Consider the following 23,502-nt stretch of genomic DNA (forward strand, 5'->3'; position numbering starts at 1 on the left):
GGCTGCTATTTCATCACTGTAATTTTGCTACTATTATGAATTGGAATGTAAATATCTGATATGCAGCATATCTGATATGTGACCCCTCTGAAAGGGTCATTTGGCCCCCAAGGGGCCACAACCCGCAGGTTGAGAACTCATCGAATAGACGATTTTTCTCACTACTGTTATGACATCCCTGCCAAAAGCAGCTAAGGAAAGGTTTGCTTTGGCTCATAGATTGAGGGTAGACTCCATCATGGTGGGGAACGCATGTTGAAAGGAGCATGAGTCAGGTCATGGGTAGCAGAAAGAGAATACTGGTACTCAGCAGACTGTCTCCCTTTTATTCAGCCTGGGGCCCCAGTTTATTGGACGGTGATACCCACGTTCAGGGTAAGTCTTCCATTCTCAGGTTAACCTTTAGGGAAAGACAGTCACAAACCATAGTGATTCCAACCCAGTCGTGCTGATAATGAAGACAACTCTCCGATGCACTTTGGACTACCAGGCGCGCGCGTGCCTTCAGCTCCCTAAGAACTGAAAAGGGGAAGGATGGAAACACTGGAAAGCCCGGGAGCACACTGCTCCCAGGGAAGAAGGGGGAGCAGACTGCAAGGGCTCCAGCTGGGATTCTGCTCCCCTTGAGTGGCCCACACCCCTCTCAAAGCCCCACCAGACAGAGGGATAGACCTTGAATCCTGGGTGTCGCTGCAGACATGGGTTAAGATCTTTTATTCGTGAACATATATCCTCCAAGAAACAGCAGCCCCACCACACCCCTACCTCTTCAGTTGACCCCACAGGTGGGAGGTAGGGACTTCCTCTGTGAGCTATGAGGCTAGAACAGGATCCAGACTCTCTTACCTCTTCCTCATCTTGGCCCGTCAGGAAGAAAACAGCCACTTTCTCTCCCAAGGTGAGGAGAACACTTCCTTACTTAGCCTCCCTTCACACACAGGGCCCTCAGGCACAGCCTCCATGAAAGTTATCCTGGAAGAACCCTGAAAGCCAGCTGGGGCCTCTTACTGTCCAGCCATAAAAAGAAACACACTGAACAGCCAAGTCAAGAAGCATCTTCATAGGACAGGAAAGAATACATAAAGATAACCTTGTTTGAGTAGAAAAAGGAAATGAGACAGAAATTGGCTCTGTTTATTGCACAGAATGGAATTCTACGAACTCCACTTCAGCTTTAGTCGGAACAAATATTTACCAAGTCCTGTATGTGTTAGACACTGCAGCAGGCGCCTTCACGGCAAAGTCATTTCTTCACCACGGCAATGCCAGGCAGAGGACGGGAAGGTGCAGCGGCTCAGGGACCTACTCATGACTACCAAACCTGCAACCCAAAACCCTTCCCATCGCCCCACAGCTCCATCCCCCCAAACATCCTCAGGAGCTTGGATCTCAACAGTGAGGGTACCACACAGGTGGATCCAGGACCCCAACGGCACTGAAACATACATTTGTGCTGCAGATATCTCAGCTGCAGCCCATTAGTCCGGCATGTGCAATGAGTGTCAGTACTGGATGGGAGGGCTGTGGTCCACAGTTCACAGTAGGATGGGAAAAATCAAAGTTGTTTGACTTCCCACTGTGTTCCTCTCCCCCTGGGTTTGTAGACATTCTTTTTTTTTTCAATCAGCCTAAATCATTTATCAGGTATGAATTGTACAAATATCGCTATGTGAGTAATAACAGTGGAGCTTGAAAGTCCTGTGCCTTCTCCAAACTGTATGGCACGGTGAGAGTCATCAATAGTGTGACCCCTTTCCAACTCTGGCAACTTGTAAATATCAGTCCACACCTCTCTGGGTTTGTGGATGAGTTTGGAGATCCACTAGGGTACCAGGATTTCTTCCAGGTATCTTCATGGAATAGATCAATGAGGATAGCCTCAAATAATTTGTATGAGGATCTTTACCAAACCTAGTAAGAATTCAGGACTCTCAAAGACCCATCCAGCCAGTTCCTTCACAACAGACTGAACAAAGGCTTCAGGAAAACTTTAGCTCGCCAGTTAGCACTGTGGCAGACAGGCTGACCATGAGTGGTACCCACAGGAATTGTTTGCTGACACCACAGTGCACAAGAGTCCTGTATATGGCATACTTTGCTAGGTCTTGTAGTCCAGCCTGTACACTTTATCCTGCTGGGTGGGGTGTGCTGTGCTGTGGATCCCAGAGAGCTAACAGTGCTGCCAGCAGGGGACCCCCAAAAGAAAGCTCATGGAGGCAGACTGTTTGTTCCTGCATGACTTCCCAAGGTACTTGGACACACTCAGCTCACTCCATGGATAGAAAGGAATTTATAGGCTTTTGTCCCAGACTTCTGTTCTTGGCATCCATGCACTAAGTGAGCTGTGAGCTCCACAATGAGCTCCACTATCTCGTTCCATGGATTGTTTTTTGTTTGTTTGTTTGCTTTTCTTTTGTTTTGTTTTGTTTTTTTGCATCATCTCCCTTAATTCACACCAAAATCTTCAGAGCAAGGACCCTTTGCTTTGGTCACCACTGATTTTTTAGTGCTTGGCCCATACTAGGTACCTAACGGGTTTGCTGAGGGGTTTTTGCTGTTGTTGTTTTGTTTTAGGTGGGCATATGCTTTGCCACTGAATTATTGATTGAAAAAGAAAACAGGAATATAGATGACAGATGGCCTGATGGTGACTGTCGTCCTTCAACGTTATCATCTCTCGAAGTAATTGAGTCATTTATCTTATTTAGCCTGACAAGTTGACTTACTCAACTTCCCCAGTTTGTCAGGTCCAATTCAAAGGCAGTGAGGTCTAAGAGGCTTGGCTCTCCTGACTCTCCATCTTGCCTTAATTAATTGTTTACTACCCATAGCATGCAGTACAGTTGGCTTCCTTCTCCAAACCCAGCCTCCTCGCTGTAATGCGGTAGTGTGAAACACATAGATGGTTGTCATTTGCCTTAGCACATGGAAAGCCTGGTACGGTGGCTGATGCCTGCAATCCCAGCACATGGGAGGCAGAAGAAGGAGGTCTGCCATGAGTCTAAAGCCACCCTGTGTTATACAACATATTCTGAACCGGCCAGGGCTATGCAACAAGGCCCTGTCTCCAAATGAAACAGGCTTGGCACACAGAACACTGTATTAGGTCCCCTCCCGTCACTCTTGGTGCCTCTTCTGTCTTCCCCATTCTCTCTTGGCCATGGTGACAGTTAGACCCTTGGCCCTGTCCAATCTTTCCTCCAGGTACCTTCTGTTTATTTCCCTGTGCTCCTGCTATCAAGCTTGAAATGCAGTACGTTCTAACTAGCTCCCAGGTCACCTCCAAGGCATCACTCAGCCCCCCAACCCCATGCAGGACCCAGGACTTTCCTAGAGAAGAGATGGGATGGCACTCTCTGACGTCCCAGAGAGCAAGAATAAGAGTGAAATACATGTGTCTCTGCTTTGTTTTGAGGTAGGGTCTCACTCTGTAGCCCGGCCTTGGACTCACAGCAATCTCCCCCATACAGAGATTACAAGCACATGCCACCAACAGCTAAGCAACACGTGTATCCTTCCTTTGTTTCCATCCTTCTTTTCTTCCTTCTTCTTTGTCTTCCTCCTCCTCCTTCTTCTTGGAGGGCAGGATCTCATGTAGCCCATACTGGCCTCAAACTTGTTATGCAGCTGAGGATGTTCTTGAACTTCTTTTTTAAAAATTTTTATCTTTATTTTATTTATTTATTTATTTATTTATTTATTTATTTATTTATTTGGCCAGAGCTGAGGACCGAAGCCAGGGCCTTGTGCTTGCTAGGCAAGCACTCTACCACTGAGCTAAATCCCTAATCCCTTATCTTTATTTTATGTTCATTGGTGTTTCACTTGCATGTATGTCTGTGTGAAAGTGTCAAAAGGACTAGAACTGGGGTTACAGACAGGTGTGAGCTGCCATGTGGGTGCTGGGAATTGAACCAGTGTCCTCTGGAAGAGCAGTCAGTGCTCTCAACCACTGAGCCATCTCTCCAGCCCTGCTCTTGAACTTCTAATCCTGTCTCTTGCTCCTGGAGCTGGGATTGCAGGTATGCACCACCATGCCTGCTTCATGTGGAATGGTGCCTTGAACCCTGGGCTTCTTGCAGGAGATACATCTCCAGCTAATCCACTCTTGAAGATGTATACTCATATCCCTTTACAAAATCTGGAGACAGCTGGTGGGCATTCCTGCTCAAAGACATGGAGTCTACATATTTAGGACACACTGATTGAAGAGAAAAATGAAAAAAAAAATTGTGCATTGAAGCAAAATGCCTAGGAACATGGGACCGAAGTAAGATTGTGAATGCTTCTGACTGTGAAGTGTTCTGGAATTTGTTCAGCATCTTCTCATCAAAACCATGTTTACAGGAAATACCTCGATGGCCATAAGGTTGGTGAGCAATGGAGAACCTTAGCATCTTCCTCATGACCATCCGTTTTCCCACTCCAGGCTTTCATATGAACATTAGACATTGTCTCAGTGTTTTGGTTTTCTGTTTGTTTGTTTGTTTGGTGGTCCTCTCTCTCTGTCTCAGTGCTAGTCAACCTTGAGACTGAGGCATCGTCTCCAACCACCCTACTCCATAGTGTGCTTGCCTTTCTTGGAATGCCCAACATTTGTTTTTATTACCAGAGTTAACTTGGAAACTTAACAGCATTACTTCCTTTTGTTGTTTTTTTAATTATTTCACATGTCAAAGTAGTCTCCACCACTGGACTTGATGGTCCACTAAAGGTAAGAGTGTCATATACAACCTTGGATTCTCCCAAAGGACCTAGCATAGGCAGACAGTGGGAAACTGTTATAAACTGTCCCCAGAAGTTCTACTTTGGATTTAGGACAGTCATATCCTGGAGTGGAAGATCCCCACCCAAGAAAGATGCATCAGCTTCTTAGTGGCCACAAGATTCAGACCTGGGAAAAGGGAGTGTTTAAGATCACATCTCAGTATGATCTAATTATCTCATCTGATGACTAACAACCTAGGGCCCAAGGCGTCTTGATGCCCTCAGCTTGGGTGATGTGCATCTAGACACACATCTGCTAGACTTACACATGTCTGTCTTCAGGTACACATCCCCCGGCCAAAGCAGCAACAATGAGAAAGTTGAATAGAAATGGTGCTTTAGGGGTTGGGGATTTAGCTCAGTGGTAGAGTGCTTGTCTAGCAAGCACAAGGCCCTGGGTTCGGGTCTCAGCTCTGGGGAAAAGAAAAAAAAAAAGAAATAGTGCTTTAGAAGCATACAAAATGCACCTTTCCTAAAAAGCAATAAAGAGGAGGAGCAGAGTAACGGGCACCCAGGGACTTTTGTAGTGTTTTTACAACTTTTTTGGTGTGTCTGAAATAATATCAAGCATTTTAAAAAACTGTGAATCAGAAATAACAAGAAAGTGTCTTCCTATCGTCTCCCTCCTACCTGTCCCAGCCTTCTTATTCACTTTCCACACGTTCATATGCAGTTTATAGTTGTGGATATATCCTATTAGATACGTGGTTAAAAACGAAAAATCTGCCTGCTGTGGTGCCTTTAATCCCAGCACTCTGGAGGCAAATGAAGGGGCTGTCTATGAATTTGAGGCCAGCCTGGACTACATTGTGAGTTCTAGGCCAACTAAGGCTTTCATCCAGTCAGACCCTGTCTCAGAAACCACCACCAGAATCAAATAACCCTTTTAACTATTTCATAATGCTCATGGCTCCAATTACCACCGAAGGCCATGTGAATGCCCACAACTCCCGATGACACTAAGATGAGCGAAGAGATGTTGAGGAGGTGGAAAAGGTGGAGAGGTGAAGTGGGGTTTTTTGTTTGTTTTGGTTTGCTTTTAATTTTTTAATTTTTCTTTTGTGGGGGCACTACAGGGGAGTGAGGGGCAGCTATGGAGGGACTAGGAAATGAATGGTATTGGGGTGCACGATGTGAAATTGCCAAAGAATCAATAAAAAATTGTTAGAAAAGTAGTATATTTAAGTTATCAATTATTGGAGGGGTTTTTAACATTTTTTTCAAGCTAGAGATGGATATTTTACCCTCCTAAGAAATAGTTTTCTAACCTCTAAAATAAAATAAGAATGTCCACGCATGAAGCCTGGCTTGGATTCTCAGGACAGAATGTGAAGGTGGGGTCAAGGGGAAGGAAGGCTTGGGGCTAATCTCCCAAAACACCAAGAAGAACCTAGGCTTTTGACACCATTTCTAAATAAGTTGTGCAGTCTCTCCTGGACTCTGCTTTCCTCATCTGTGAAATGGGGTTGACTTTCAGTACAACTTCAAAGAGCTAAGGTCCTAGGGGCCTAAGGGAGCCAGAAAGGAGGGATGGAAAAGCCTGGCAGCCTGGCAGCCCCCCAGCGGGGTGTGCCAATTGCTCAGCTGAGTGCTGCTTAGGCTCTGGACCCATGGTGGGACTCAAGGTGAGTGGCAGCACCCTCAGCCAGTTCTCCAGGGACAAGAATGGGCTGGAACTAGAGGGAACTGGTCTAGGGTTTTCAGCAGGAGGTAAAGTGCTAGGGAAGAGCTCTAAGCCCTTGAGAGGGGAGCAGCAGCCCCCCCACCCTTTCTTTCTCTGGTCCTTTTTCACAGGAAGCTCAGCAGCAAGAGGGACTCCAGGCTTTCCTCTGTGGGCACACACGTCTCTTGCCCTCTGCCCACCTCCTATGCAGTGATCCTGGGACAGGAAAGGGAGACTTATTCAACGCAATCTCACTGGGAAGAGAGAGGGACAGAGACACAGTGGCACCCACCCCAATCCATCTTCTGTGATCTGGAGCTGATACTTCAGTAGAGCTTGAGTTGTTCATATCTGAGCAGTTCCCATGGAAGTGTGGGCCAGCCCATCACTGAGTTTCTGTCTCTCCAGTCAGGTGATCTGACAAACCGTAAACTCCTTTCCAGGAGGAAAGTTTTCCCTCCCCCTGTCCTAGGCATTAGACTTTTTCTTCTCCCAACTGAGATTCTGGGGGAATTCCAGCTTATTGGGATTCATTGTTTTAACAGCCTGACCACCAGTTTGCAGGATTCACGTGTCTGTCATTTCTTTATCCCTGCAAGGCTGGTTACACCTAGCTCAGGCTGGCTGGGAAACTCACTAAATAGCCCAGGGTGGATGTGAACTCTTGGCTATCCTCCTGCCTCTGCCTCCTAAGTGCTAGGATGTAGGTCTGCATCACCATGCTGCTTCTTAAAGTACCACCATTTCCTTGTACCCCAGATTCCCACTTCTCTGGGAGAGTGGCTGGGTCAGCACTGTGCAGACTTAACAGCAGGTGAGTGTAAACAGCAAAGACAGGGAGCAAACACAAAGGCCATTATGTGGCGGCAAAGGGTCCAAACAGGAAGACCAAAAAAAAAAAAAAAAAAAAAAAAACTGTTTTAATGACCCAGTATTGCACAAACCCGCTATTTACATGGTGACCCTGGTGACTTCACACCAGATCTAACCAGACCTGGGAGGGACCAGAGGAGGAGAAATAAGAGGCTGGGGAAACCTGAAGGGAGAGGACGGAAGGAGGAAACTGGCGAGAAGCAAGAATGTGAACAAAACCTGGTGTGGTGGTGCGCACAGGGGCAGATAGATCTTTCTGAGTTTTGTGAGTTCGAGGCCAGCCTGGTCTACATAGATAGCCTTCCAGGCCAACAAAGAGCTGTATAGTGAGACACTGTCTCCCCCCCCCCCCGCCCACCCCACCCACCCCCCGCCCCAAATGTAAATGTGGTGTGTGTGTGTGTGTGTGTGTGTGTGTGTGTGAGAGAGAGAGAGAGAGAGAGAGAGAGAGAGAGAGAGAGAGAGAGAGAGAGAGAGAGAGAGAGAGAGAGATTGCATAGAGCATTGTGAGGGAGAAAAATATACAAAAGAGTAGAGAGATCTAGGAGAGAAAAGACAGACTTGAGAAGGCCGCATCCTCCGGCTCTTGGCCGAACTGCTGCAGCTTCTCTCCTGTACCGCATCAATTGGCACCGAGCACCCCCCTCGATCACCCCGGGCCGCGGCCCTCCCTCCCGGGTGGGAGGTAAAGCAGCCCCAGCAGCTAACCCCAAACGCAGAGAGGGAGGGCGGGAGCGAAGGGAAGGGAGGGCGAGGGGAGGGATGGAGGGAGGGGCTGCGGTAGGAGGCAGCCGTGTGGTTCCAGCTCAATTTTTTTTCTCTTTCTCCAGTCGGTTTTCTTTCCAAACAGGGAAAAGTGTTCCACGAAGCGGTAGCGCCTTGCCGCCTCGCCTTCTCCTCCCTGACCCTGGGCCCAGCCCCCGTCCCAGCGCCAGCTGGTGGAGCCAGGGCTAGAAGCCCTCGGCGCCCCGGGAGCGCAGAGCGCAAGGGACCCAGGCGCGGGGCCGGCGCCCGCACATGGCTGCAGCCCCCTGCGCGCACCCCGAGGCGCCGCGCCCTGCTAGCAGAAGGTCCGTCGGCTGCGCTCGGTCTCCCCGCAGCCAGGCAGCGCTGAGCCGGGAAGCGCCCGTGTCCGGGGATCGGGATGTCCCTCTTCTTCCTCTGGCTAGGTGAGTGCCTTGGGGAGGGCGGGAATTTGGATGGCCCTGGGCAAACGCCACCCTGTGTTTGGGTGGAGACCCGCCTTCAGCACCGTGGTCCCTGCAGTCCCGGAGTGCCGCAACCACTCGGTCCTTGCCTCAGCGCCACCGAGGGGCGCATCTGGCAGCCGAGGACCGCCCAGTCGGCCATCGAAATGTCTCACACATCTGGGCCCTCCAGCCAGCTACGGGGTGGGGGCGTTTCCTGGTGGAGTTTGGCGGAGAACCGTTTGGTGTGGAGGGTACTTTTCAGCGCGTGGTTTGGTTTCAGGAGTACCAGGGGAAAGTGGAGAGCTGGGGAGGAAAGGTTCATCCAGGGTTTTCTGTGCCAGGTTTTGAGGGTGGGGGGAGCTTTTTGTTTCAAACAGGCGCCTCTGAGCGCTCAGATTAGAAACAGATGTGTTGAAGGGGAAGAGGGAAGGAGAAGAAAGAGAGAAGGAAGGAGGAAAGGGTAGAGAGGGAAACAGGGCAGGGTGCAAGGAGCACCTAAAAGCCAGGTGACCCCAGGAGATGCAGACTGAATGCGACCCCGGGAAGGAGAGACAGGAAAAGCCAGAGAAGCGAGAAAACGGAGGACAGGAATGTGAAGTCGAGCCTGGGCGAAGGGAGCCTGGAGTCCTTGAAACCGATGCAGCAAAGGAGGCGAGAAAAAGAAAGAGCAGACTCTGCCCCCTCCTGAACCTGGCTCCGGGGCAGAGAGAGCCTGGCTGGGTGGTCTTTACTTAGGCGGTGGCTACCAGGCGGGTCTCCTGAGGCAGGGATGCCCTAAGGCACAGGCTGGTATGTCTGGGCTGGACTCAGACAGCTTTGGGGGGCGGCGGGGGGAGAGGGGGGGCGGCACGGCACAGAAGGGACCTGTGGAAAGAGCTGGAGGGGGTCTGTGAACCTGTGAGGGACCAGGCCGGGAAGACAGCAGGACAAGTGAACGAAGTCCAGGCCTGTGTCAGGAAGCGAGAACCTTGGCCACCTGGAGTTCAAACCCAAAGTTTGCGGGAGTTCAGAAATCCGAAGAGTAGGCCAGGTGTGCCAGACCCTAGGGTAGAGGGGAGCGAACAGTGGGCCTGAACTGACTAGCCAGGTGACCCTGGGCAGCTTACTACATAGGGCTTTGTTTCCTTAGCTCTCCCCCAAGAAAATGAGATGGTTTTTTAGGGTGTTTCCAAGCTCCAGGGCCAGTATCTCTGGGAGTCGGACGGAGGCTGGAGCCCAGAAGAACCAGCAGAGGTGAGGGAGATCTAGAGAGCCACCTGGCATGGTGAGCAGAGCTTGCAGCATTCTCTGAAAACTTACACACTGGTTGGCATGCCTGTGTACCGCCCCCAGGCTGGTATGCGTTAAGGTATAGGAAGAGGAGAGCTGAGGCCCAAGGAGGAGAGGGGAGGGGCTCTTCTCTAAGCTCTTGGAGATATTGGCCAATTGTTGCAGCACAGCTGGCACAGCTAGATGGCACCTTTGTCAGCTTTCCAGAGTCACACTTCTAAGCTACCAATCCTCAGAGGTGCAATAGAGTCAAACCCAGAGTTGCCTTGTTAGAGGCAACTTACCATTCGAGTCCCTTTTATCCTGAGCACTTTACTGTGGGTGATTTTTGTTAATGCCTCTGATCTTCATGCCAGCCCTACTGGATACCCGTTAAGCCTAAACTCATATTGCAGACGAAATCAAGGTGTACGGAGGTCAGGTTAACTCCGTCAAAGCCACAAGCTCACAATGAGCGAGCAGAGGTGGGATTTGAAGGCAGGATGTGGATGGTGTGCCATGCAAAGGCAGCTGAGGAAGGAGGGTCTGACTGAGACAGAGATCCGAGGATATGCCCTCTTGACTGTTTCTTCTTTATTTGCTTCTAAATTTTACTTTGGATTACTTAGTGTGTGTGTGTGTGTGTGTGTGTGTGTGTGTGTGTGTGTGTGTGAGTGTTTGCCTTCATGTGTATGTGTGTACCATGGATGTACCTGGTGCCCATGGAGGTCAGAAGAGGACATCATACCCCCTGGACCTGGAGTTATGTGAGCTGCCACATGGGTGCTGAGAACCAAGCCCAGTCCTCTGCAAGAGCAACAAGTCCTCTTAGCCTCTGGGCTTTTCCTCCAGTCTGTGTTCCTTCTTTGTTGAGCTCTTTCTAGGTGTAATCACATCTTTAGCGAGGAAAATAAGCTGCTGAGCTGATTCTCCACACGACTTCTTTCCTGAGGTCATCTTGCACACTAAAGGCCAGGGAGAAAAGAAAGGAGGAAGACTGGCTTGGAATTCTCACAACCAAATCTTCTTCTATATCTGCTCTTTGCCTCATCTGACTGTTAGCAAACTCAGACTCAGGATGTCCTGGATCTAAGTTGCTTAAACTATTCAAGTCAGAGACAGGCATCAAAAGGGAGCAATTTGAAGGGAACCCCTCTCCAAATGACAGGAGGAGCGTAGTTGTGCTGGCTGGATCTGCTCTGCTTTGCAACATGGCTTTGAGCCTGGAGGACTCTTCACCAAAGACAAAATTAAAATCCAGACTTGCCTGGGGAGGGGGGGGGACACCTCTCTTATTCTACTGGTTCTTTAAAGGGGAGGTGTTTCATGCTGTTTCCTCTCATGGGTGGCTGCATCAGAATCTCTTTTTTGTAGAAAATGCACAGAAAAGAAGCAGGAGAGCTGGGTGGGAAGGGAGACTTTAATAATCTGAGCAAGGGTGGGCCAGTTGAATTCTTGCTTTCTTTGAACCCGATAGTGAGTGAGGCCAGGTACCCCACCTACCTCTTCAATGTGAGTATTCAAATAGGCAGTAATCTCTAAGGAGCAGAGAAAGAGGCCCTGACCCCTCTGATACCATCCCAAGCCATCTCTTGCTATTCAAATCTGGTTTGGTTTAGTTCCCCCACCCCCTTAATGTCTTGCCTGGCTTTCTTGTAATAGTGGTCATGTTTGGATCCCACGTGATCCACACCTCCCACCTATACTCTGCTGTCTTGTCGGGTAGCCCATAGGAAGCCAAGAGCCTGGATAGGGAAGTGGTAAGTTCTCTGAGTTCTGGCTCCATCCCTCTTATGTGTAGGAGGGGGGTGGGGTGGAGGGTCTCTAATTCAATTTTTTCCTATGATTCTCTGATCTTTTGTTGCCTTCCAAGTCTTTAGTAGTTCTCATTCATTTTTCTTCTTTGTCATTTTAAAAACTTAACTTTTAGGTTAGCATGTAAAAGAGCCATTGTGGTTGCATTTCTCTGTGTGTGTGTGTGTGTGTGTGTGTGTGTGTGTGTGTGAGTGTGTGTGTGTGTGTGTGTTAGTGTGTGTGTACACACTGCTGGGAATGGAACCTAGAGTGTGCTAGAGGAGCTTTTTTCCTACTGAGCTACATTCCTAGCCCAGTGTCCATTGCTTTTAATGCTGAGTACAAACACTTCATTCAGAGAGGACAGGGGAGGAGCTTGGTTCTCCAGCAAGGAACTTGAGGAAGGCTTCTCATGCATGTAAGCCTTCATGGGTGTGTAGTGCAATGACAGATCTGAGTGGGACCACATGTCTTTCCCTCATCTGCCTGCATTAGTGATGATGGTCACAATAGCATTATGATCCCAGTGGACTCCTGTCTTGTCCTAACTTATTTGTCCTAACTTATTAGTCTTATGCTCAGCTGTGCAACACATGGATGGATGTATTCCATCAAAGTACCTAGTGATGGTGAACTATTGGACAGATGTCTTAAAACATAGACACAAAGATTGTCACAGCTGTGGGGGGGGGGCGGGGGCGGGAATCTAAGCTACTTCCCAAATCCCTGATTCTTAAAAGTTTGAACTCAGGCTGGGTAGTGGTGGCGAACACCTTTAATCCCAGCACTCGGGAGTCAGAGGCAGGCAGATCTCTGTGAGTTTGAGGATAGCCTGGTCTACAGAGTGAGATCCAGGATAGGCTCTAAAGCTACACAAAGAAACCCTGTCTGGAAAAAAAACAAAAACAAAGTTTGAACTCAGACCCCTTAGAGAATCTAAGAAAACCATTTCTTAGAGCAATCTATGGGTCATGACTCCTTTGTATCCCACATACCAGATATTTACAATATGAATCATAACAGTAGCCCAATTACAGTTACATAGTAGAAACGAAAATAATTTTATGGTTGGGGGTCACCACAGCATGAGGACCTGTATTTTAAGGGTTGCAGCATTAGGAAGGTTGAGAACCGCTGTCTTAGAAGAAGACACATGTACATACATCAGATTTTCCAATGATCTCCAGGGGTTCGTTGACTTCCGTGTAGCCTTCCTTGGAATCCAAATTCATCCTTTATCTAAACCTACCTGGTCTTTTATGATGAAGAAGGGACTGAAATTCAGAGAGTTGGCTAAGGTTACCCAACTAGCTTAGTAGAAGAGGCAGCAGCAGCATCCAGACGCCATGATGTGTCCTGTCACACGTCTGCGAGGTAGAAAATGTCTTCCCTCCCTTTCGTCTTGTGCTGTTAAGCTTCAAGATCACAGTTGGCCTCCCAGTGTCTCCGCTAGATGAGCTAAATGCTGAGTAATTGGCATGGTTTTTCGGGTTGAGAAATTGCTTGAAAAATAGGGCAGATGTCGAAACATTTCAATTTAGCCGTCATAACTGGAAATCTTGGAAACTTTAAGTGTCATGTTTGATGTGTTCAGAAAAGGAAGAATTAATGTCCGAAGTCCCAAACATGTGGTTGTGTGCACACAAGGAACAGGAAGGGATGTCAGCGGCTCCCATTCCTTCTTAAGTTTGCTGTGTTATTCCAGGCTTGTTTTACACACACACACACACACACACACACACACACACACACACACACACACGTGTGTCTTCAGTTTCCTCCTCACATTCCTCTAAAACAAAAACGTTCGGCTCAGCTCATCCCTAGGTTTTCTTACAGGACTATCCCCTACTATTCTCTGAGGTTTTAATTCTGGAAAGGATGTGGCTTTACCACCACGCTTGTTTGGTTTTTTGTTTTGTTCTCAGGTACTGCCCTTGTGTAGCAATTGGTGGCCATGATTATACGCCTTTAAGAGTCAATTAAGTACCAGGGACAAAGCAGTCTGAGACATTCATCCCACAATTGCCCTGAAGTTCTGTGAGCCAGGGAATGTCTTTCAAGGTCAGAGTGGTGACCAGATCCTTGTGCCTGGGGACTTCATAACCCAAATACTTACCAAAAGGTCTTCATCCTGAGCAAAATTACCTACAAACAACCCAAAGAAGGAACACCCAGGAAAGACCAGTTTTGAGGGTTTATTGTACAAAACTACTTGTTAAACCCTCTTCTTAAAAAATAACATCTCTCTGTGTGTGTGTGTGTGTGTGTGTGTGTGTGTGTGTGTGTGAGAGAGAGAGAGAGAGAGAGAGAGAGAGAGAGAGAGAGAGAGAGAATGTGGACCACCATGGTGAGCATGCAGAGCTCACAGGACAACCCACAGGAGTTGGTTTGCTCCTTGTAATGTATGGGTTCCAGCAGTTGAACTCAGAGCATCAGGCTTGGCTTGGTGGCAAGTTCTTTTACCCCACGATATCCTGTTCACTCCTTTCCCACCCCCACTTTTTTTTTCTTTATCCATGGTTTACACATAGTAAAGTGTAAATAAAGCTCTGCCAGGAAGGTGTAGAGCGCAATGGTTCCTTGGCTGGATTAGAATTTGTGTTTGTGTTTGCATGTAATTCTCTGTTCTTAGTCTACTTGTGCTACAATTGAGAGAGGACCCCATAAGTCATAATACTAGTTGGAATTCCAAATTTTGGGGGCAGTTTTTTTTGAGACAAGGTCTTACTCTGTAGCCCAGTCTGGCCTCAAACTTACAGCAATCCTGTGGGAGCCTCTCAGGTGCTGGTACAGGTGTGAGCCGCCATCCTTGGCTCAATTCCCAACATCTGGACAAGGCTTGGGAGTTTCTGACATATCGGAAAGAAGAGGTCAGTGGCTGCTGGTGGGTGGGTTCAGGGAAAGAGCTGATGTGAAGTTATTCTTCAGGAATGAACTCAATAGAAGTCTCCCAGCCTCGAGAGCCAGCACTGGGCCCCGAGGTGGGGTGTGGATAGAATGGGACAGTGCACTGGGTCAGAGACAAGATGGCGTGACTTAAAGGTGAAAGAGGCTTCCCTTTCGGAGTCAGAGAGGAGAAGCTCCACTGGAGAAATAGCTTAACCTGAGAGAGAGAGAGAGAGAGAGAGAGAGAGAGAGAGAGAGAGAGAGATTGGTCAGTAATGAGAGGAGGCCCAGAGGAGAGCTTCGGAGAAATGCCCCCATCAGCCCCTGATGGGAGGCTTCATACCACATGATTTAGCCTGGGGTACCCTACAGGACAATGAGCATAGAGGAGCCAGGTACTGGCAGGACTATAAATGAAGGGTTGCTAAACCCTCCAGCAGCACATGGTTTCTCTGTCCCAAAGAGAGAGCTGCAGGGGGAAGTGGCCTGATTTCTTCAGGCTATGGGGTCTGGCCACTCAAAGTGACCAGTATCTTAAAGGGACAGGTACAAGGGCTCATGCAAAGTCTACTTTCACGCCATATGTCATCCTCTTCTTGTTCTTTGAGAGTAAATGTCTGATGACTGTATTTTACAATAAATAAACCAAGGCTCTGAGAAGTAAAAATGAACTTGCATGAATACGCTAGGAAACAGATGAACAGACACAAACCTGGGACTGGAGATTCCCAAAGCCATGAGCTTCCTTTTCACCAGGAGACACAGAGGTATTCTACAAGGCTTAGCACTACCAGATGAGAGGGTCTAGACGGTGGGCCATTAATCACCCACCCCTTTCTCTGCCCCGTTCAAACGATTTGTCTGGCTTACCAACTATTGTTTATAAGTGAGTTGCTGTATACATCCTGTGTGCATCACATCGCAGCCTCGTCCTAATTCCTTGAGGCTTCTTGGTGAGGTGTGTGCCCCGCTTTCGGGTCAGGCACAGGAGCCTCCTGTATTAACACAAGACCCCGTGGCTATAGGTGTGAAGGTTTGGGGATTGTATGACTTGCTTGTGTAGTGCACTTTCTAGTTAAATCCTGCTTTTAGCGGCTCTGACTTTCTTGTCTGCTAAAGAAAGAATGCAGACCCTTAACTCCCTTCAAAAAAAAAAAAAGGTTTGGTTCTCTGAACTCCAACTGTCTGGATTCTGAAAACATAAAAGTTTATTTCCTTTGGCACCCTACAGACCAAAATGGGGCGGATGGTGAAATGAACCTTTATTTTGTGAGTGGCAGACGGTTGGAGCAGTCTGTGTAGCCCCAGCCAACGTCTGGCTGTGATAAGGCTGAAAACTGCTTTGTCTCAGGAGAACCCAGGGAAGAAATCTTTCCTTTGGGCCTCCTGGGAGGAGAAAATGGAACTGTTCTCAGAATAGTTCCTCCGTTCCTAGAGGCTTTTCTGAAAGGATAGCAAAGCGGGTCTCAAGAGGTCGGGTCAGGAAAGCTAACTGAAGAGAAGAAAGAGGATGAGGATGGAGGGGGGGAAGGAAGGGGAGGAAGGAGCTTAGAAACAGCAGAGTGACCTGGTGTCAGCAGAGGGCCTCTCTAAGCACTGTCCTCAAGGATGGCAACAGCAGCCTCCCAGTTACCTTTTGGCATCTTTGATACTCACGTCCATCATAGGCCCTTCTTTATTCATATCCTCTCCTTCACAAACAATTACAGAATTGAGTACCATCCCTGAGCTGGGCTCTAAGATTCCTATAATATGGAAGGCCAGTTTCTACCACCTAAGCACTGAGCAGTGGGGAAGACGTTCAGAAACACATACGTGCAAGCCAGCAGGGGGAATGTGGGGGGCCCCTAGGAGTTCTGAGAAGTCATCTAATTGTGTCTGTGTGGGAGGCAGGATCTCCTCTTGTACCTTCAGGGGCCCGATGATCTCCAGTCTCCCACTACACTTCCAAACTATCAAGGTTGGTGTTAAAAAGGCAGCTGGCAGGCTGGTAGGGTGACCCATCAACATCAGAAAGGCTGGATTAATCAGTGTGTGTCCTTGGCATCCTGCCGGGTGCTTCCTGGAGGGATTGAATTTCCCGGCATCCTCTGTGTCCTTGCCTACTGAAATGTATGGTGTCATTCTTCATCCCAACCTGCCACCTCCATTGCCTCATCCCTCATGGGATGTTAAAGACAGAAAGACGAAGAAGAGAGGTATCAGTAAACTGGACTGTGTCCATTGAGATTGGTGGACTCCTCAGCTGGGTTCACAGGTGATTTCCTCTGCATGGAAAACAAACAGGATTAAGCCAAGAAGGAATTTTCTGTTCTCAAACGTATCCATAGTACAGAGCAGAGCTTCAGCCACTGGCGTATTCTGATTTCTCTTCTGGGTGATGGAAGGGAGCAGGAAAAAAAAAAATTGAATCCCTAAGAGGGAAATTGTTTTGTGACTTCATTGTTTAAATTTAGGCTTGGGTTTGAGGGGGATGGTTCAGACTTGGAGCGGTGAGCCTTCTAACCCAACCCCTGTCACTTCTCATTACTTCCAATGACAATTCCAATTATTTGCAATCACTCTTCAAGGGAAGAGCAGAGGGAAGGCACATAAAGCTTCCCTGTGGACCAGGCACGGAACAACTGCTGTGAGAGCCCGACCCTTGGGGTCCCAGATCCTCGCTGGATGCTGGCCTGGGGCACTTCATAATTGTACGACTTTGAGCAAATTACTTCACCTCCCTAACCTCAACTTTCTCAGCAGCCATTGCATGTAGTGACAATGTCATAGCATTTTGTGTGTGTGTGTGTGTGTGTGTGTGTGTGTGTGTGTGTATGTGTGTGTAAACTGAATGAAGTAATGCATTTCGAGTTTTAGCTCCCTGCCTGCTACATAATCAGCAGTTAATGAACGTCTGTTGTCATTATCATGACTGTCTTTGCTCAAGGAGTGTCACCCATGCGATATTTGGTGGGTGGCCTGCTTGAAGTCAGTTGACACCAGGCCATTAGAGCCAGCCTATAGTGGCCACTGCTGTTCCCTTATCCCTCTGGCAAGTCCCTTAGTGTCCTTTAGGGGATATCGTCCTGCTCTAGGACCTCACAAGGCTCATAGATCCATCTGTGCCCCATCTGTCTGCTGTTTCTCTGAGAGAATAATTTTGTGTGTTACGTAGCTGTGGTCAAGATGGCCCTTCCTTGGCTGCTTAGCTTCTTGCCTGCAGGTCTCTGAAGCAGGAGCATGGCCTATAAATCTTCTTCTCCCATAAGCTCTACTGCGTGCTCCATAGTGCCTGTCTGTGTGGACTGGCCCAGCTACCAGTTGGTTCATTTCTGATTTCAGCATCAGGTAATGCTTTATTGAGAAACTGCTGTCACTAGCCATGGTGTTAGGAATGCACACAGGTAATCTACTGTATAACAACCTCTGAGGTGGTGATTCTTTGCAGTTAGAAAGGGAGATGTGCAGGTTACATTTGCAGGTTACATTGGACTGCTTGAGTACACTTGGTGGTAGCGTGCTTTCTGCTTCCGTGGGGACACGGAAGGACAAGAACAAAGAGGCAGGGCTGGGAAGATGGCTCAGGAGGGGAAGTGCCTGCTCTGCAAACATGAGGAGCTTGGTGTGGACTCCCAGCACCCATGCCAAAGCCGGTGCGGCAGTGCGGCAGTGAGTCTCTAACTCCGGAGCTGGGAGGCAGAGGCAGGTGGAGCCCTGAGGTTCCCCAGCCAGCCAGCCCCAACCAACAGTGAACTCCAAATTCACTGGCAGACCATGTCTCAAAAAAAGGTGGAAAGTGATAGAGAAAGACATCTGATGATGGTGCCTGGCCTTCACACACACGTGCATGTCTGCCTCCCACCACGCGCAAACAATTCAAGATAGAAAGAAAAGAATGAGGAGGCGGCTTGGGTAGCGTGCTACATAAGGACGGGCAATTCCGTCTCTGGTTAAACATCAGTCATTGCACTGATACAAACAACATGGCTACGCTATGACCAGGAGATATGCTCTTCGGATCACTGTTGTATCGTCCACCGTTGTCTGCATCCTTACGCAATGCACCACTGATGGATAATACACAGTCTGGGGTCTGGCCTCACACAAAGCTACAGTTCCTTTGTTGTCAGCTGGTCATGTACTCAGCAAAATTAGACTCCAAAGAGCCCAACACTCAGACCCAAGATGTGTTGAATTATACTTCCTTTTTTAAGTTTCGGGGGGGCAGGGGCGGGGGCGAGGGCGGGGGGAGACAACGACAAGAAAACCGCAAGGTGAGAAGAAAAACCTGCTTTTTGCCACTGACCCAAACAGAAAGTGTGAAATTTTTTTTCTCCCTACAAAAGACAACTAGGCTGGTGTCCCAGATTCCCACAGGCTTAGAGTTCCCACACAGAACGCATTCTGGAGCCAGGCTGGTGAAGTCTGGGTTGTTCTCTGAGGCCTGGTCACCATCTGCTTTCCTCTGGGGGAGTTCTATCTTCCATCCTGCAGCCAACAGCCGGGAGGGAGCAGCAGACTATGCCCTGCCTCCCTCCACTCTCCACAGAGAAGAGGCCAGAAACCAGGCCACCTTCTCTGCCCCACTGCCTCTCACACCCTGTTCCCAGAACTCTGAAATTCCCTAGCCCCAAGGAATCCAAGTGACTGTCCCCTGAACACTGACATGGAAGCCTAATCATCTTCTTGTCCCTTTCCCCTCTCTAGGATCCAAAGGATCCACTGCTCTTAGGTATGGGGGCAGAGGGAGGGGCAGCAGGCAGGGAGAGATGAAGAGGGGGAAGAGAGATCTGTGAAGGTCACGTACCCTGTACTTATAATACTAGAGCAGCTCCATGGAGGGGACCCCACACACACGCCTTGATGACCTGCTAGCTTCTTCACCACACACCAAGCTCCCTCTTTGGCAAAGTCTTGCCGGACCCCAGAGCAGAGAGCTCTGAACCCTAGAAACACCTTGTTTGTACCTTCCCAGTATCTCGCATCACATTAGAGTGGCATGCAGGCTATTTCCTCTGTGATCATATGGGTCACTGGCTCATGTGGATACTTGGAGATGAATGGAGCAGAAATAAAGAAACACATTAATGAATGGGGAAAAAGAAGCTTAGGAAACTCAGCTGTTTCCTCTCCCAAGTGTCTCTTCACCATCAAAAAGGCCACGAAGAGGAAACAGTAATGAAGGTGTTGAATAAAGATGGCAGAAACATCTGCAGGGAGTGGAGCTTTTGGGGCCAACCTCACAGTCAAGACCACACAGGCCTTGAAGTCTTCAGAGCGTCCTGGATAGCACTGACTCCGGGAGGGAATCGCTGGGGTTGTGCAGCACTGGGATGGAGGAGAGGGTAGGGCATTATAGTCCTCTGTCTCCACTTGTCTCCAGAGCCAGGAACAGTTCAGTTCTTCCAAGTGGTTTATTTCCATTTAATAACTTTCCGGGCATATGGCTTCTCCTTCCAACAGTGTCTTTAGTGGGCAAGGCCAGCCCAAGAGTGTTGACTTGATCCTGTTTTGTTCCTTTGAAGTTCTGTGGGCCAAATAGCAGAAGGGTTGAGTATAGGCTCCTAGCTGGTACCCTAGTATATAGGGCTTAGGGCCATTTTCCTCCCTCTTTCTCAGTGTGTGTGTGTGTGTGTGTGTGTGTGTGTGTGTGTGTGTGTGTGTGTGTGTTTCTGTCTGTGTCTGTGCATTATGTCTGTGTGTGCATATGTGTGTTTGGGGGTATGTGTGCTCCTGTTCATGCATATATGGAAGCCAGAGGTTGATGCTGGGATATCTCCCCATCGATCTTCACCTTGTTTTTGATGACAAGGTCTTCACTGAACCTGTTTGGGGCTAGACAGCCCCTTCATTCTACCTGTCTCCATCCCCCAGCTCAGGGATTACAGATACCCATGCAGGGATTACAGATACCCATGCAGGGATTATAGATACCCATGCAGGGATTACAGATACCCATGCAGGGATTATAGATACCCGTGCAGGGATTACAGATACACTTATGCAGGGATTACAGATACTCATGCAGGGATTACAGATACCCATGCAGGGATTACAGATACCCATGCAGGGATTACAGATACCCATGCAGGGATTACAGATACCCATGCAGGGATTACAGATACCCGTGGCAACATCCAGCTTTCACCTGGGTAATGGAGCTCCAAACTCGGAGCCTCATGTTTGCCCAGCAAGCCCTTTGCTCACTTAGCCATCTCCCCAACCCCTTCTTCTCCCATAGTCCTCCTCACTTATCACTAACCCTACCTGGGTTTCACTGAAGCAGAGCAAGTAGAAGACACTCAAGTCAGGTGGTGATCACCCAAAGCTGGGGTGGACTTCAAGAATGTGTGCTCTCCTTTGGTCACTCCTATGATCCTTGCAACTGTAGATACCCAATCTGCAGAGAAGGGTCAGGGAGGTCAGTTGTCCTCAACTGTCCTGAGGCAACACAATGAGTAGTGGGATCAAAACAAGAAGCCAGATCTCCCAGCTCCCAGATCATTGTGTGTCATCTGCTTCACAAGACCATGGGCAGCTGCTCCCATCTTTCCATGTCTCCTCTCCACCCCAGCGCATCAAAGGGCCCTTCAGGGAGCTTCCTTCCAAAGGCAAGCTTCAGGCTTCCTGTTTAACGAGGTAGAGTCACCAGCTTCTGCAGTCTGCTCAGGACTGTGGGAATTCTCAGGAGGTAGGGTGTGAGATTTTCAGGGCTCCAACCTGGACAGCCTTGAGAAAGCCACTCAGAATGAGGGGGCCTCAAACTGCAGGACTGGTTTTTCAAGCAAACTTGATAGACATGAAGACCCACACACACCCTGCCTGCATCAAGAATCTGCATTTGCACAAGTTTCCCATGAAGTTTAAGAAGGAAAAAAAGGGGGTTAGGGATTTAGCTCAGTGGTAGAGTGCTTGCCTAGCAAGCACAAGGCCCTGGGTTCGATCCTCAGCTCAAAAAAAAAAAAGAAAAAAAAAAAAAAAGAAAAGAAAAAAGTAAAAAGGCTGGGCGGTGGTGGCACACGCCTTTAATCCTAGCACTCAGGAGGCAGAGGCAGGCAGATCTTTGTGAGTTCGAGGCCAGCCTGGGCTACAGAGTGAGTTTCAGGAAAGGCTCCAAAGCTACACAGAGAAACCCTGTCTCAAAGCCCCCCCCAAAAAAAGGAAAAAAGAAAGAAAGAAAAAAGACATCCGAGAAGTTCTAGAGAAATATTCACAGCACCTGTGATGAGCACTGAGGAACTGGAGGTTCGAATGGAGATTATATGAGCATTGCAGTAGCCACAAAACCAAGACCTTAGGTCCACAAGCAGAGGAAGGAAGGAATCCCCCATCTGACCCAGTTGGAAGGAAGCGCTCGGGATCCCTAGTGTTGTGGGAGGTGAAGTGAACGATGGTTACGTTTTTTCTACCTCACCATCTGGGTTGAGTACCTCTGATGACTCTTACTTTGAAAGCATGTGGGTCTTCGAAGAGTGTTGCAGTTCCTTGGCCCCCAAGCCTGCATTTTTGGGTGTGGGTAGAGGCTAGACCATGATAACTGACAGCAGATAAGCCGTGTGTACAGCAGGCATAGAGATGGGAAGAAAAACATGGAGTAAAAAGCATCCATAGTAAGCATGCTTGGGAACCAGTGGATGCCAGCCATTATGAATTGATGGCGTGATGGGACTATGAAAGAACTACCCAAGCCTACACATGTTCCCCTCTACTGCACATCTGGCTCCATTATAACAAAAAACAAGCTGTCGATGATGACCCAGCCTGTTTTCCCCTAGGGCTATTACCTGGCTTGGCTCTAAACAAAGGTAACAGAATTGGATTCTAGATGAAGGACTTCAATAATTTCTCTGGGTTCTGACCAAACATGGATCAGAATAGCTGTTCAAGTCTCCACAGCAACCGTTGGTATCATCATCTGTTCATCTTAAAAAACAAAAACATTTGTGAACTTACTGTGTATATATGCTATGGGGCACACTGGAGAGAGCAGTGTGAGGTCTGAGGACAGCCTGTAGGAGTTGGTTCTAGCTGTCCACTATGTGGGTCCTGGGATCGAACATGGGTCTTCAGGCTTTGCTGCAAGTTCCTTTACCTACTGAGCCCTCTCATCGGCCCCTGTTCATCTTTTCTTTTACTTTGCTCCAAAATCTAGTTCGACAGTCCAATGTTAGCACAACAGGCACCAACCAAAGGTGGGGAAAAGCCTTTGTATTTCTCATATTGCAGACCTGACTTGAGCTGAAACAAGCAATAACTCACATTTGTCAACTTTCTCTCTGGTTCCAAGTCACATGCCCAGTGGACAGCTAGAAAGGAGGACAGCCTTGGGGATGGGGGAGGAGAGGGGAATGACTGGCAGGCTCCGAGATAGATGTGTTCATTGCTCAGTCAGAGCTGTTTGAGACCAAGCTGATCTTTGCAATGATATGAATCCTGACACCAAGAAGTCAAGCTGTCACCTCTCTTAGAGGAGGGAGAATTTCACTGACCTCAGTGTGGTTTGCATGACAACTTTTTCCGTGCATGTTTTTGTCTTTGGCCGGAGGTGAATCTTCTAAAAGGACACATTTTTTTTTTTTTTTCCAATCAGGTAGTGACTCTCTGTGCTGGGTCCTACGGGTGGATACAGAATCACACGTGACTCAAGACTCTGCTCGTTTCACTGGGGTCAGAGGACCAGGTTGACAGAGGAAAATAAAAATGTTGAACAGTGCCAGACAGAGCTAAAATGTTCGGAACAGACAAGGACGGGACTAGGGGTTTTGCAAAAGAATAGTTAAGAGGACGGAAGATTCTTCTGCTGGTAGTGTGAGGGAGAGAGGGTAGGCACGTCAGGGCACTGTATGGGAGGGGCATGGTGCAGGGTGGGGGTGGTGCGGGGTCGGGGTGGTGCAGGGTGGGGGTGGTGCAGGGTGGGGTGTGGGGCATCGGAGAGCCTGGAGCAGAGGGGAGAGGGGAGGGCTCGTGGGAGTGGAGGTTGTTGTGACACCTGGTCTCGCTCTGGAAATAGTACACATTTGTATGTAGTTCACAGACTGGGAGCAGGGGCGCCTCAGGCCACGTTGGGGAACGTTGGTAGACAGCGTGCCATAGATG

At 48.6% G+C, this 23,502-nt stretch overlaps 1 long non-coding RNA gene across 1 annotated transcript; it reads left to right on the forward strand.

Annotated features, from left to right (window-relative positions):
• Nucleotides 1-7,839: 7,839 nt before the first annotated feature.
• Nucleotides 7,840-23,237, forward strand: LOC118587494. The gene is made up of 3 exons (XR_004945458.1): nucleotides 7,840-7,988; nucleotides 8,154-8,472; nucleotides 22,997-23,237. It is a non-coding gene; the product is annotated as an uncharacterized LOC118587494 (long non-coding RNA).
• Nucleotides 23,238-23,502: the final 265 nt, after the last annotated feature.

This window comes from Onychomys torridus, chromosome 7 (assembly GCF_903995425.1).
Source record: "Onychomys torridus chromosome 7, mOncTor1.1, whole genome shotgun sequence".
Lineage (NCBI taxonomy): Eukaryota > Metazoa > Chordata > Mammalia > Rodentia > Cricetidae > Onychomys > Onychomys torridus.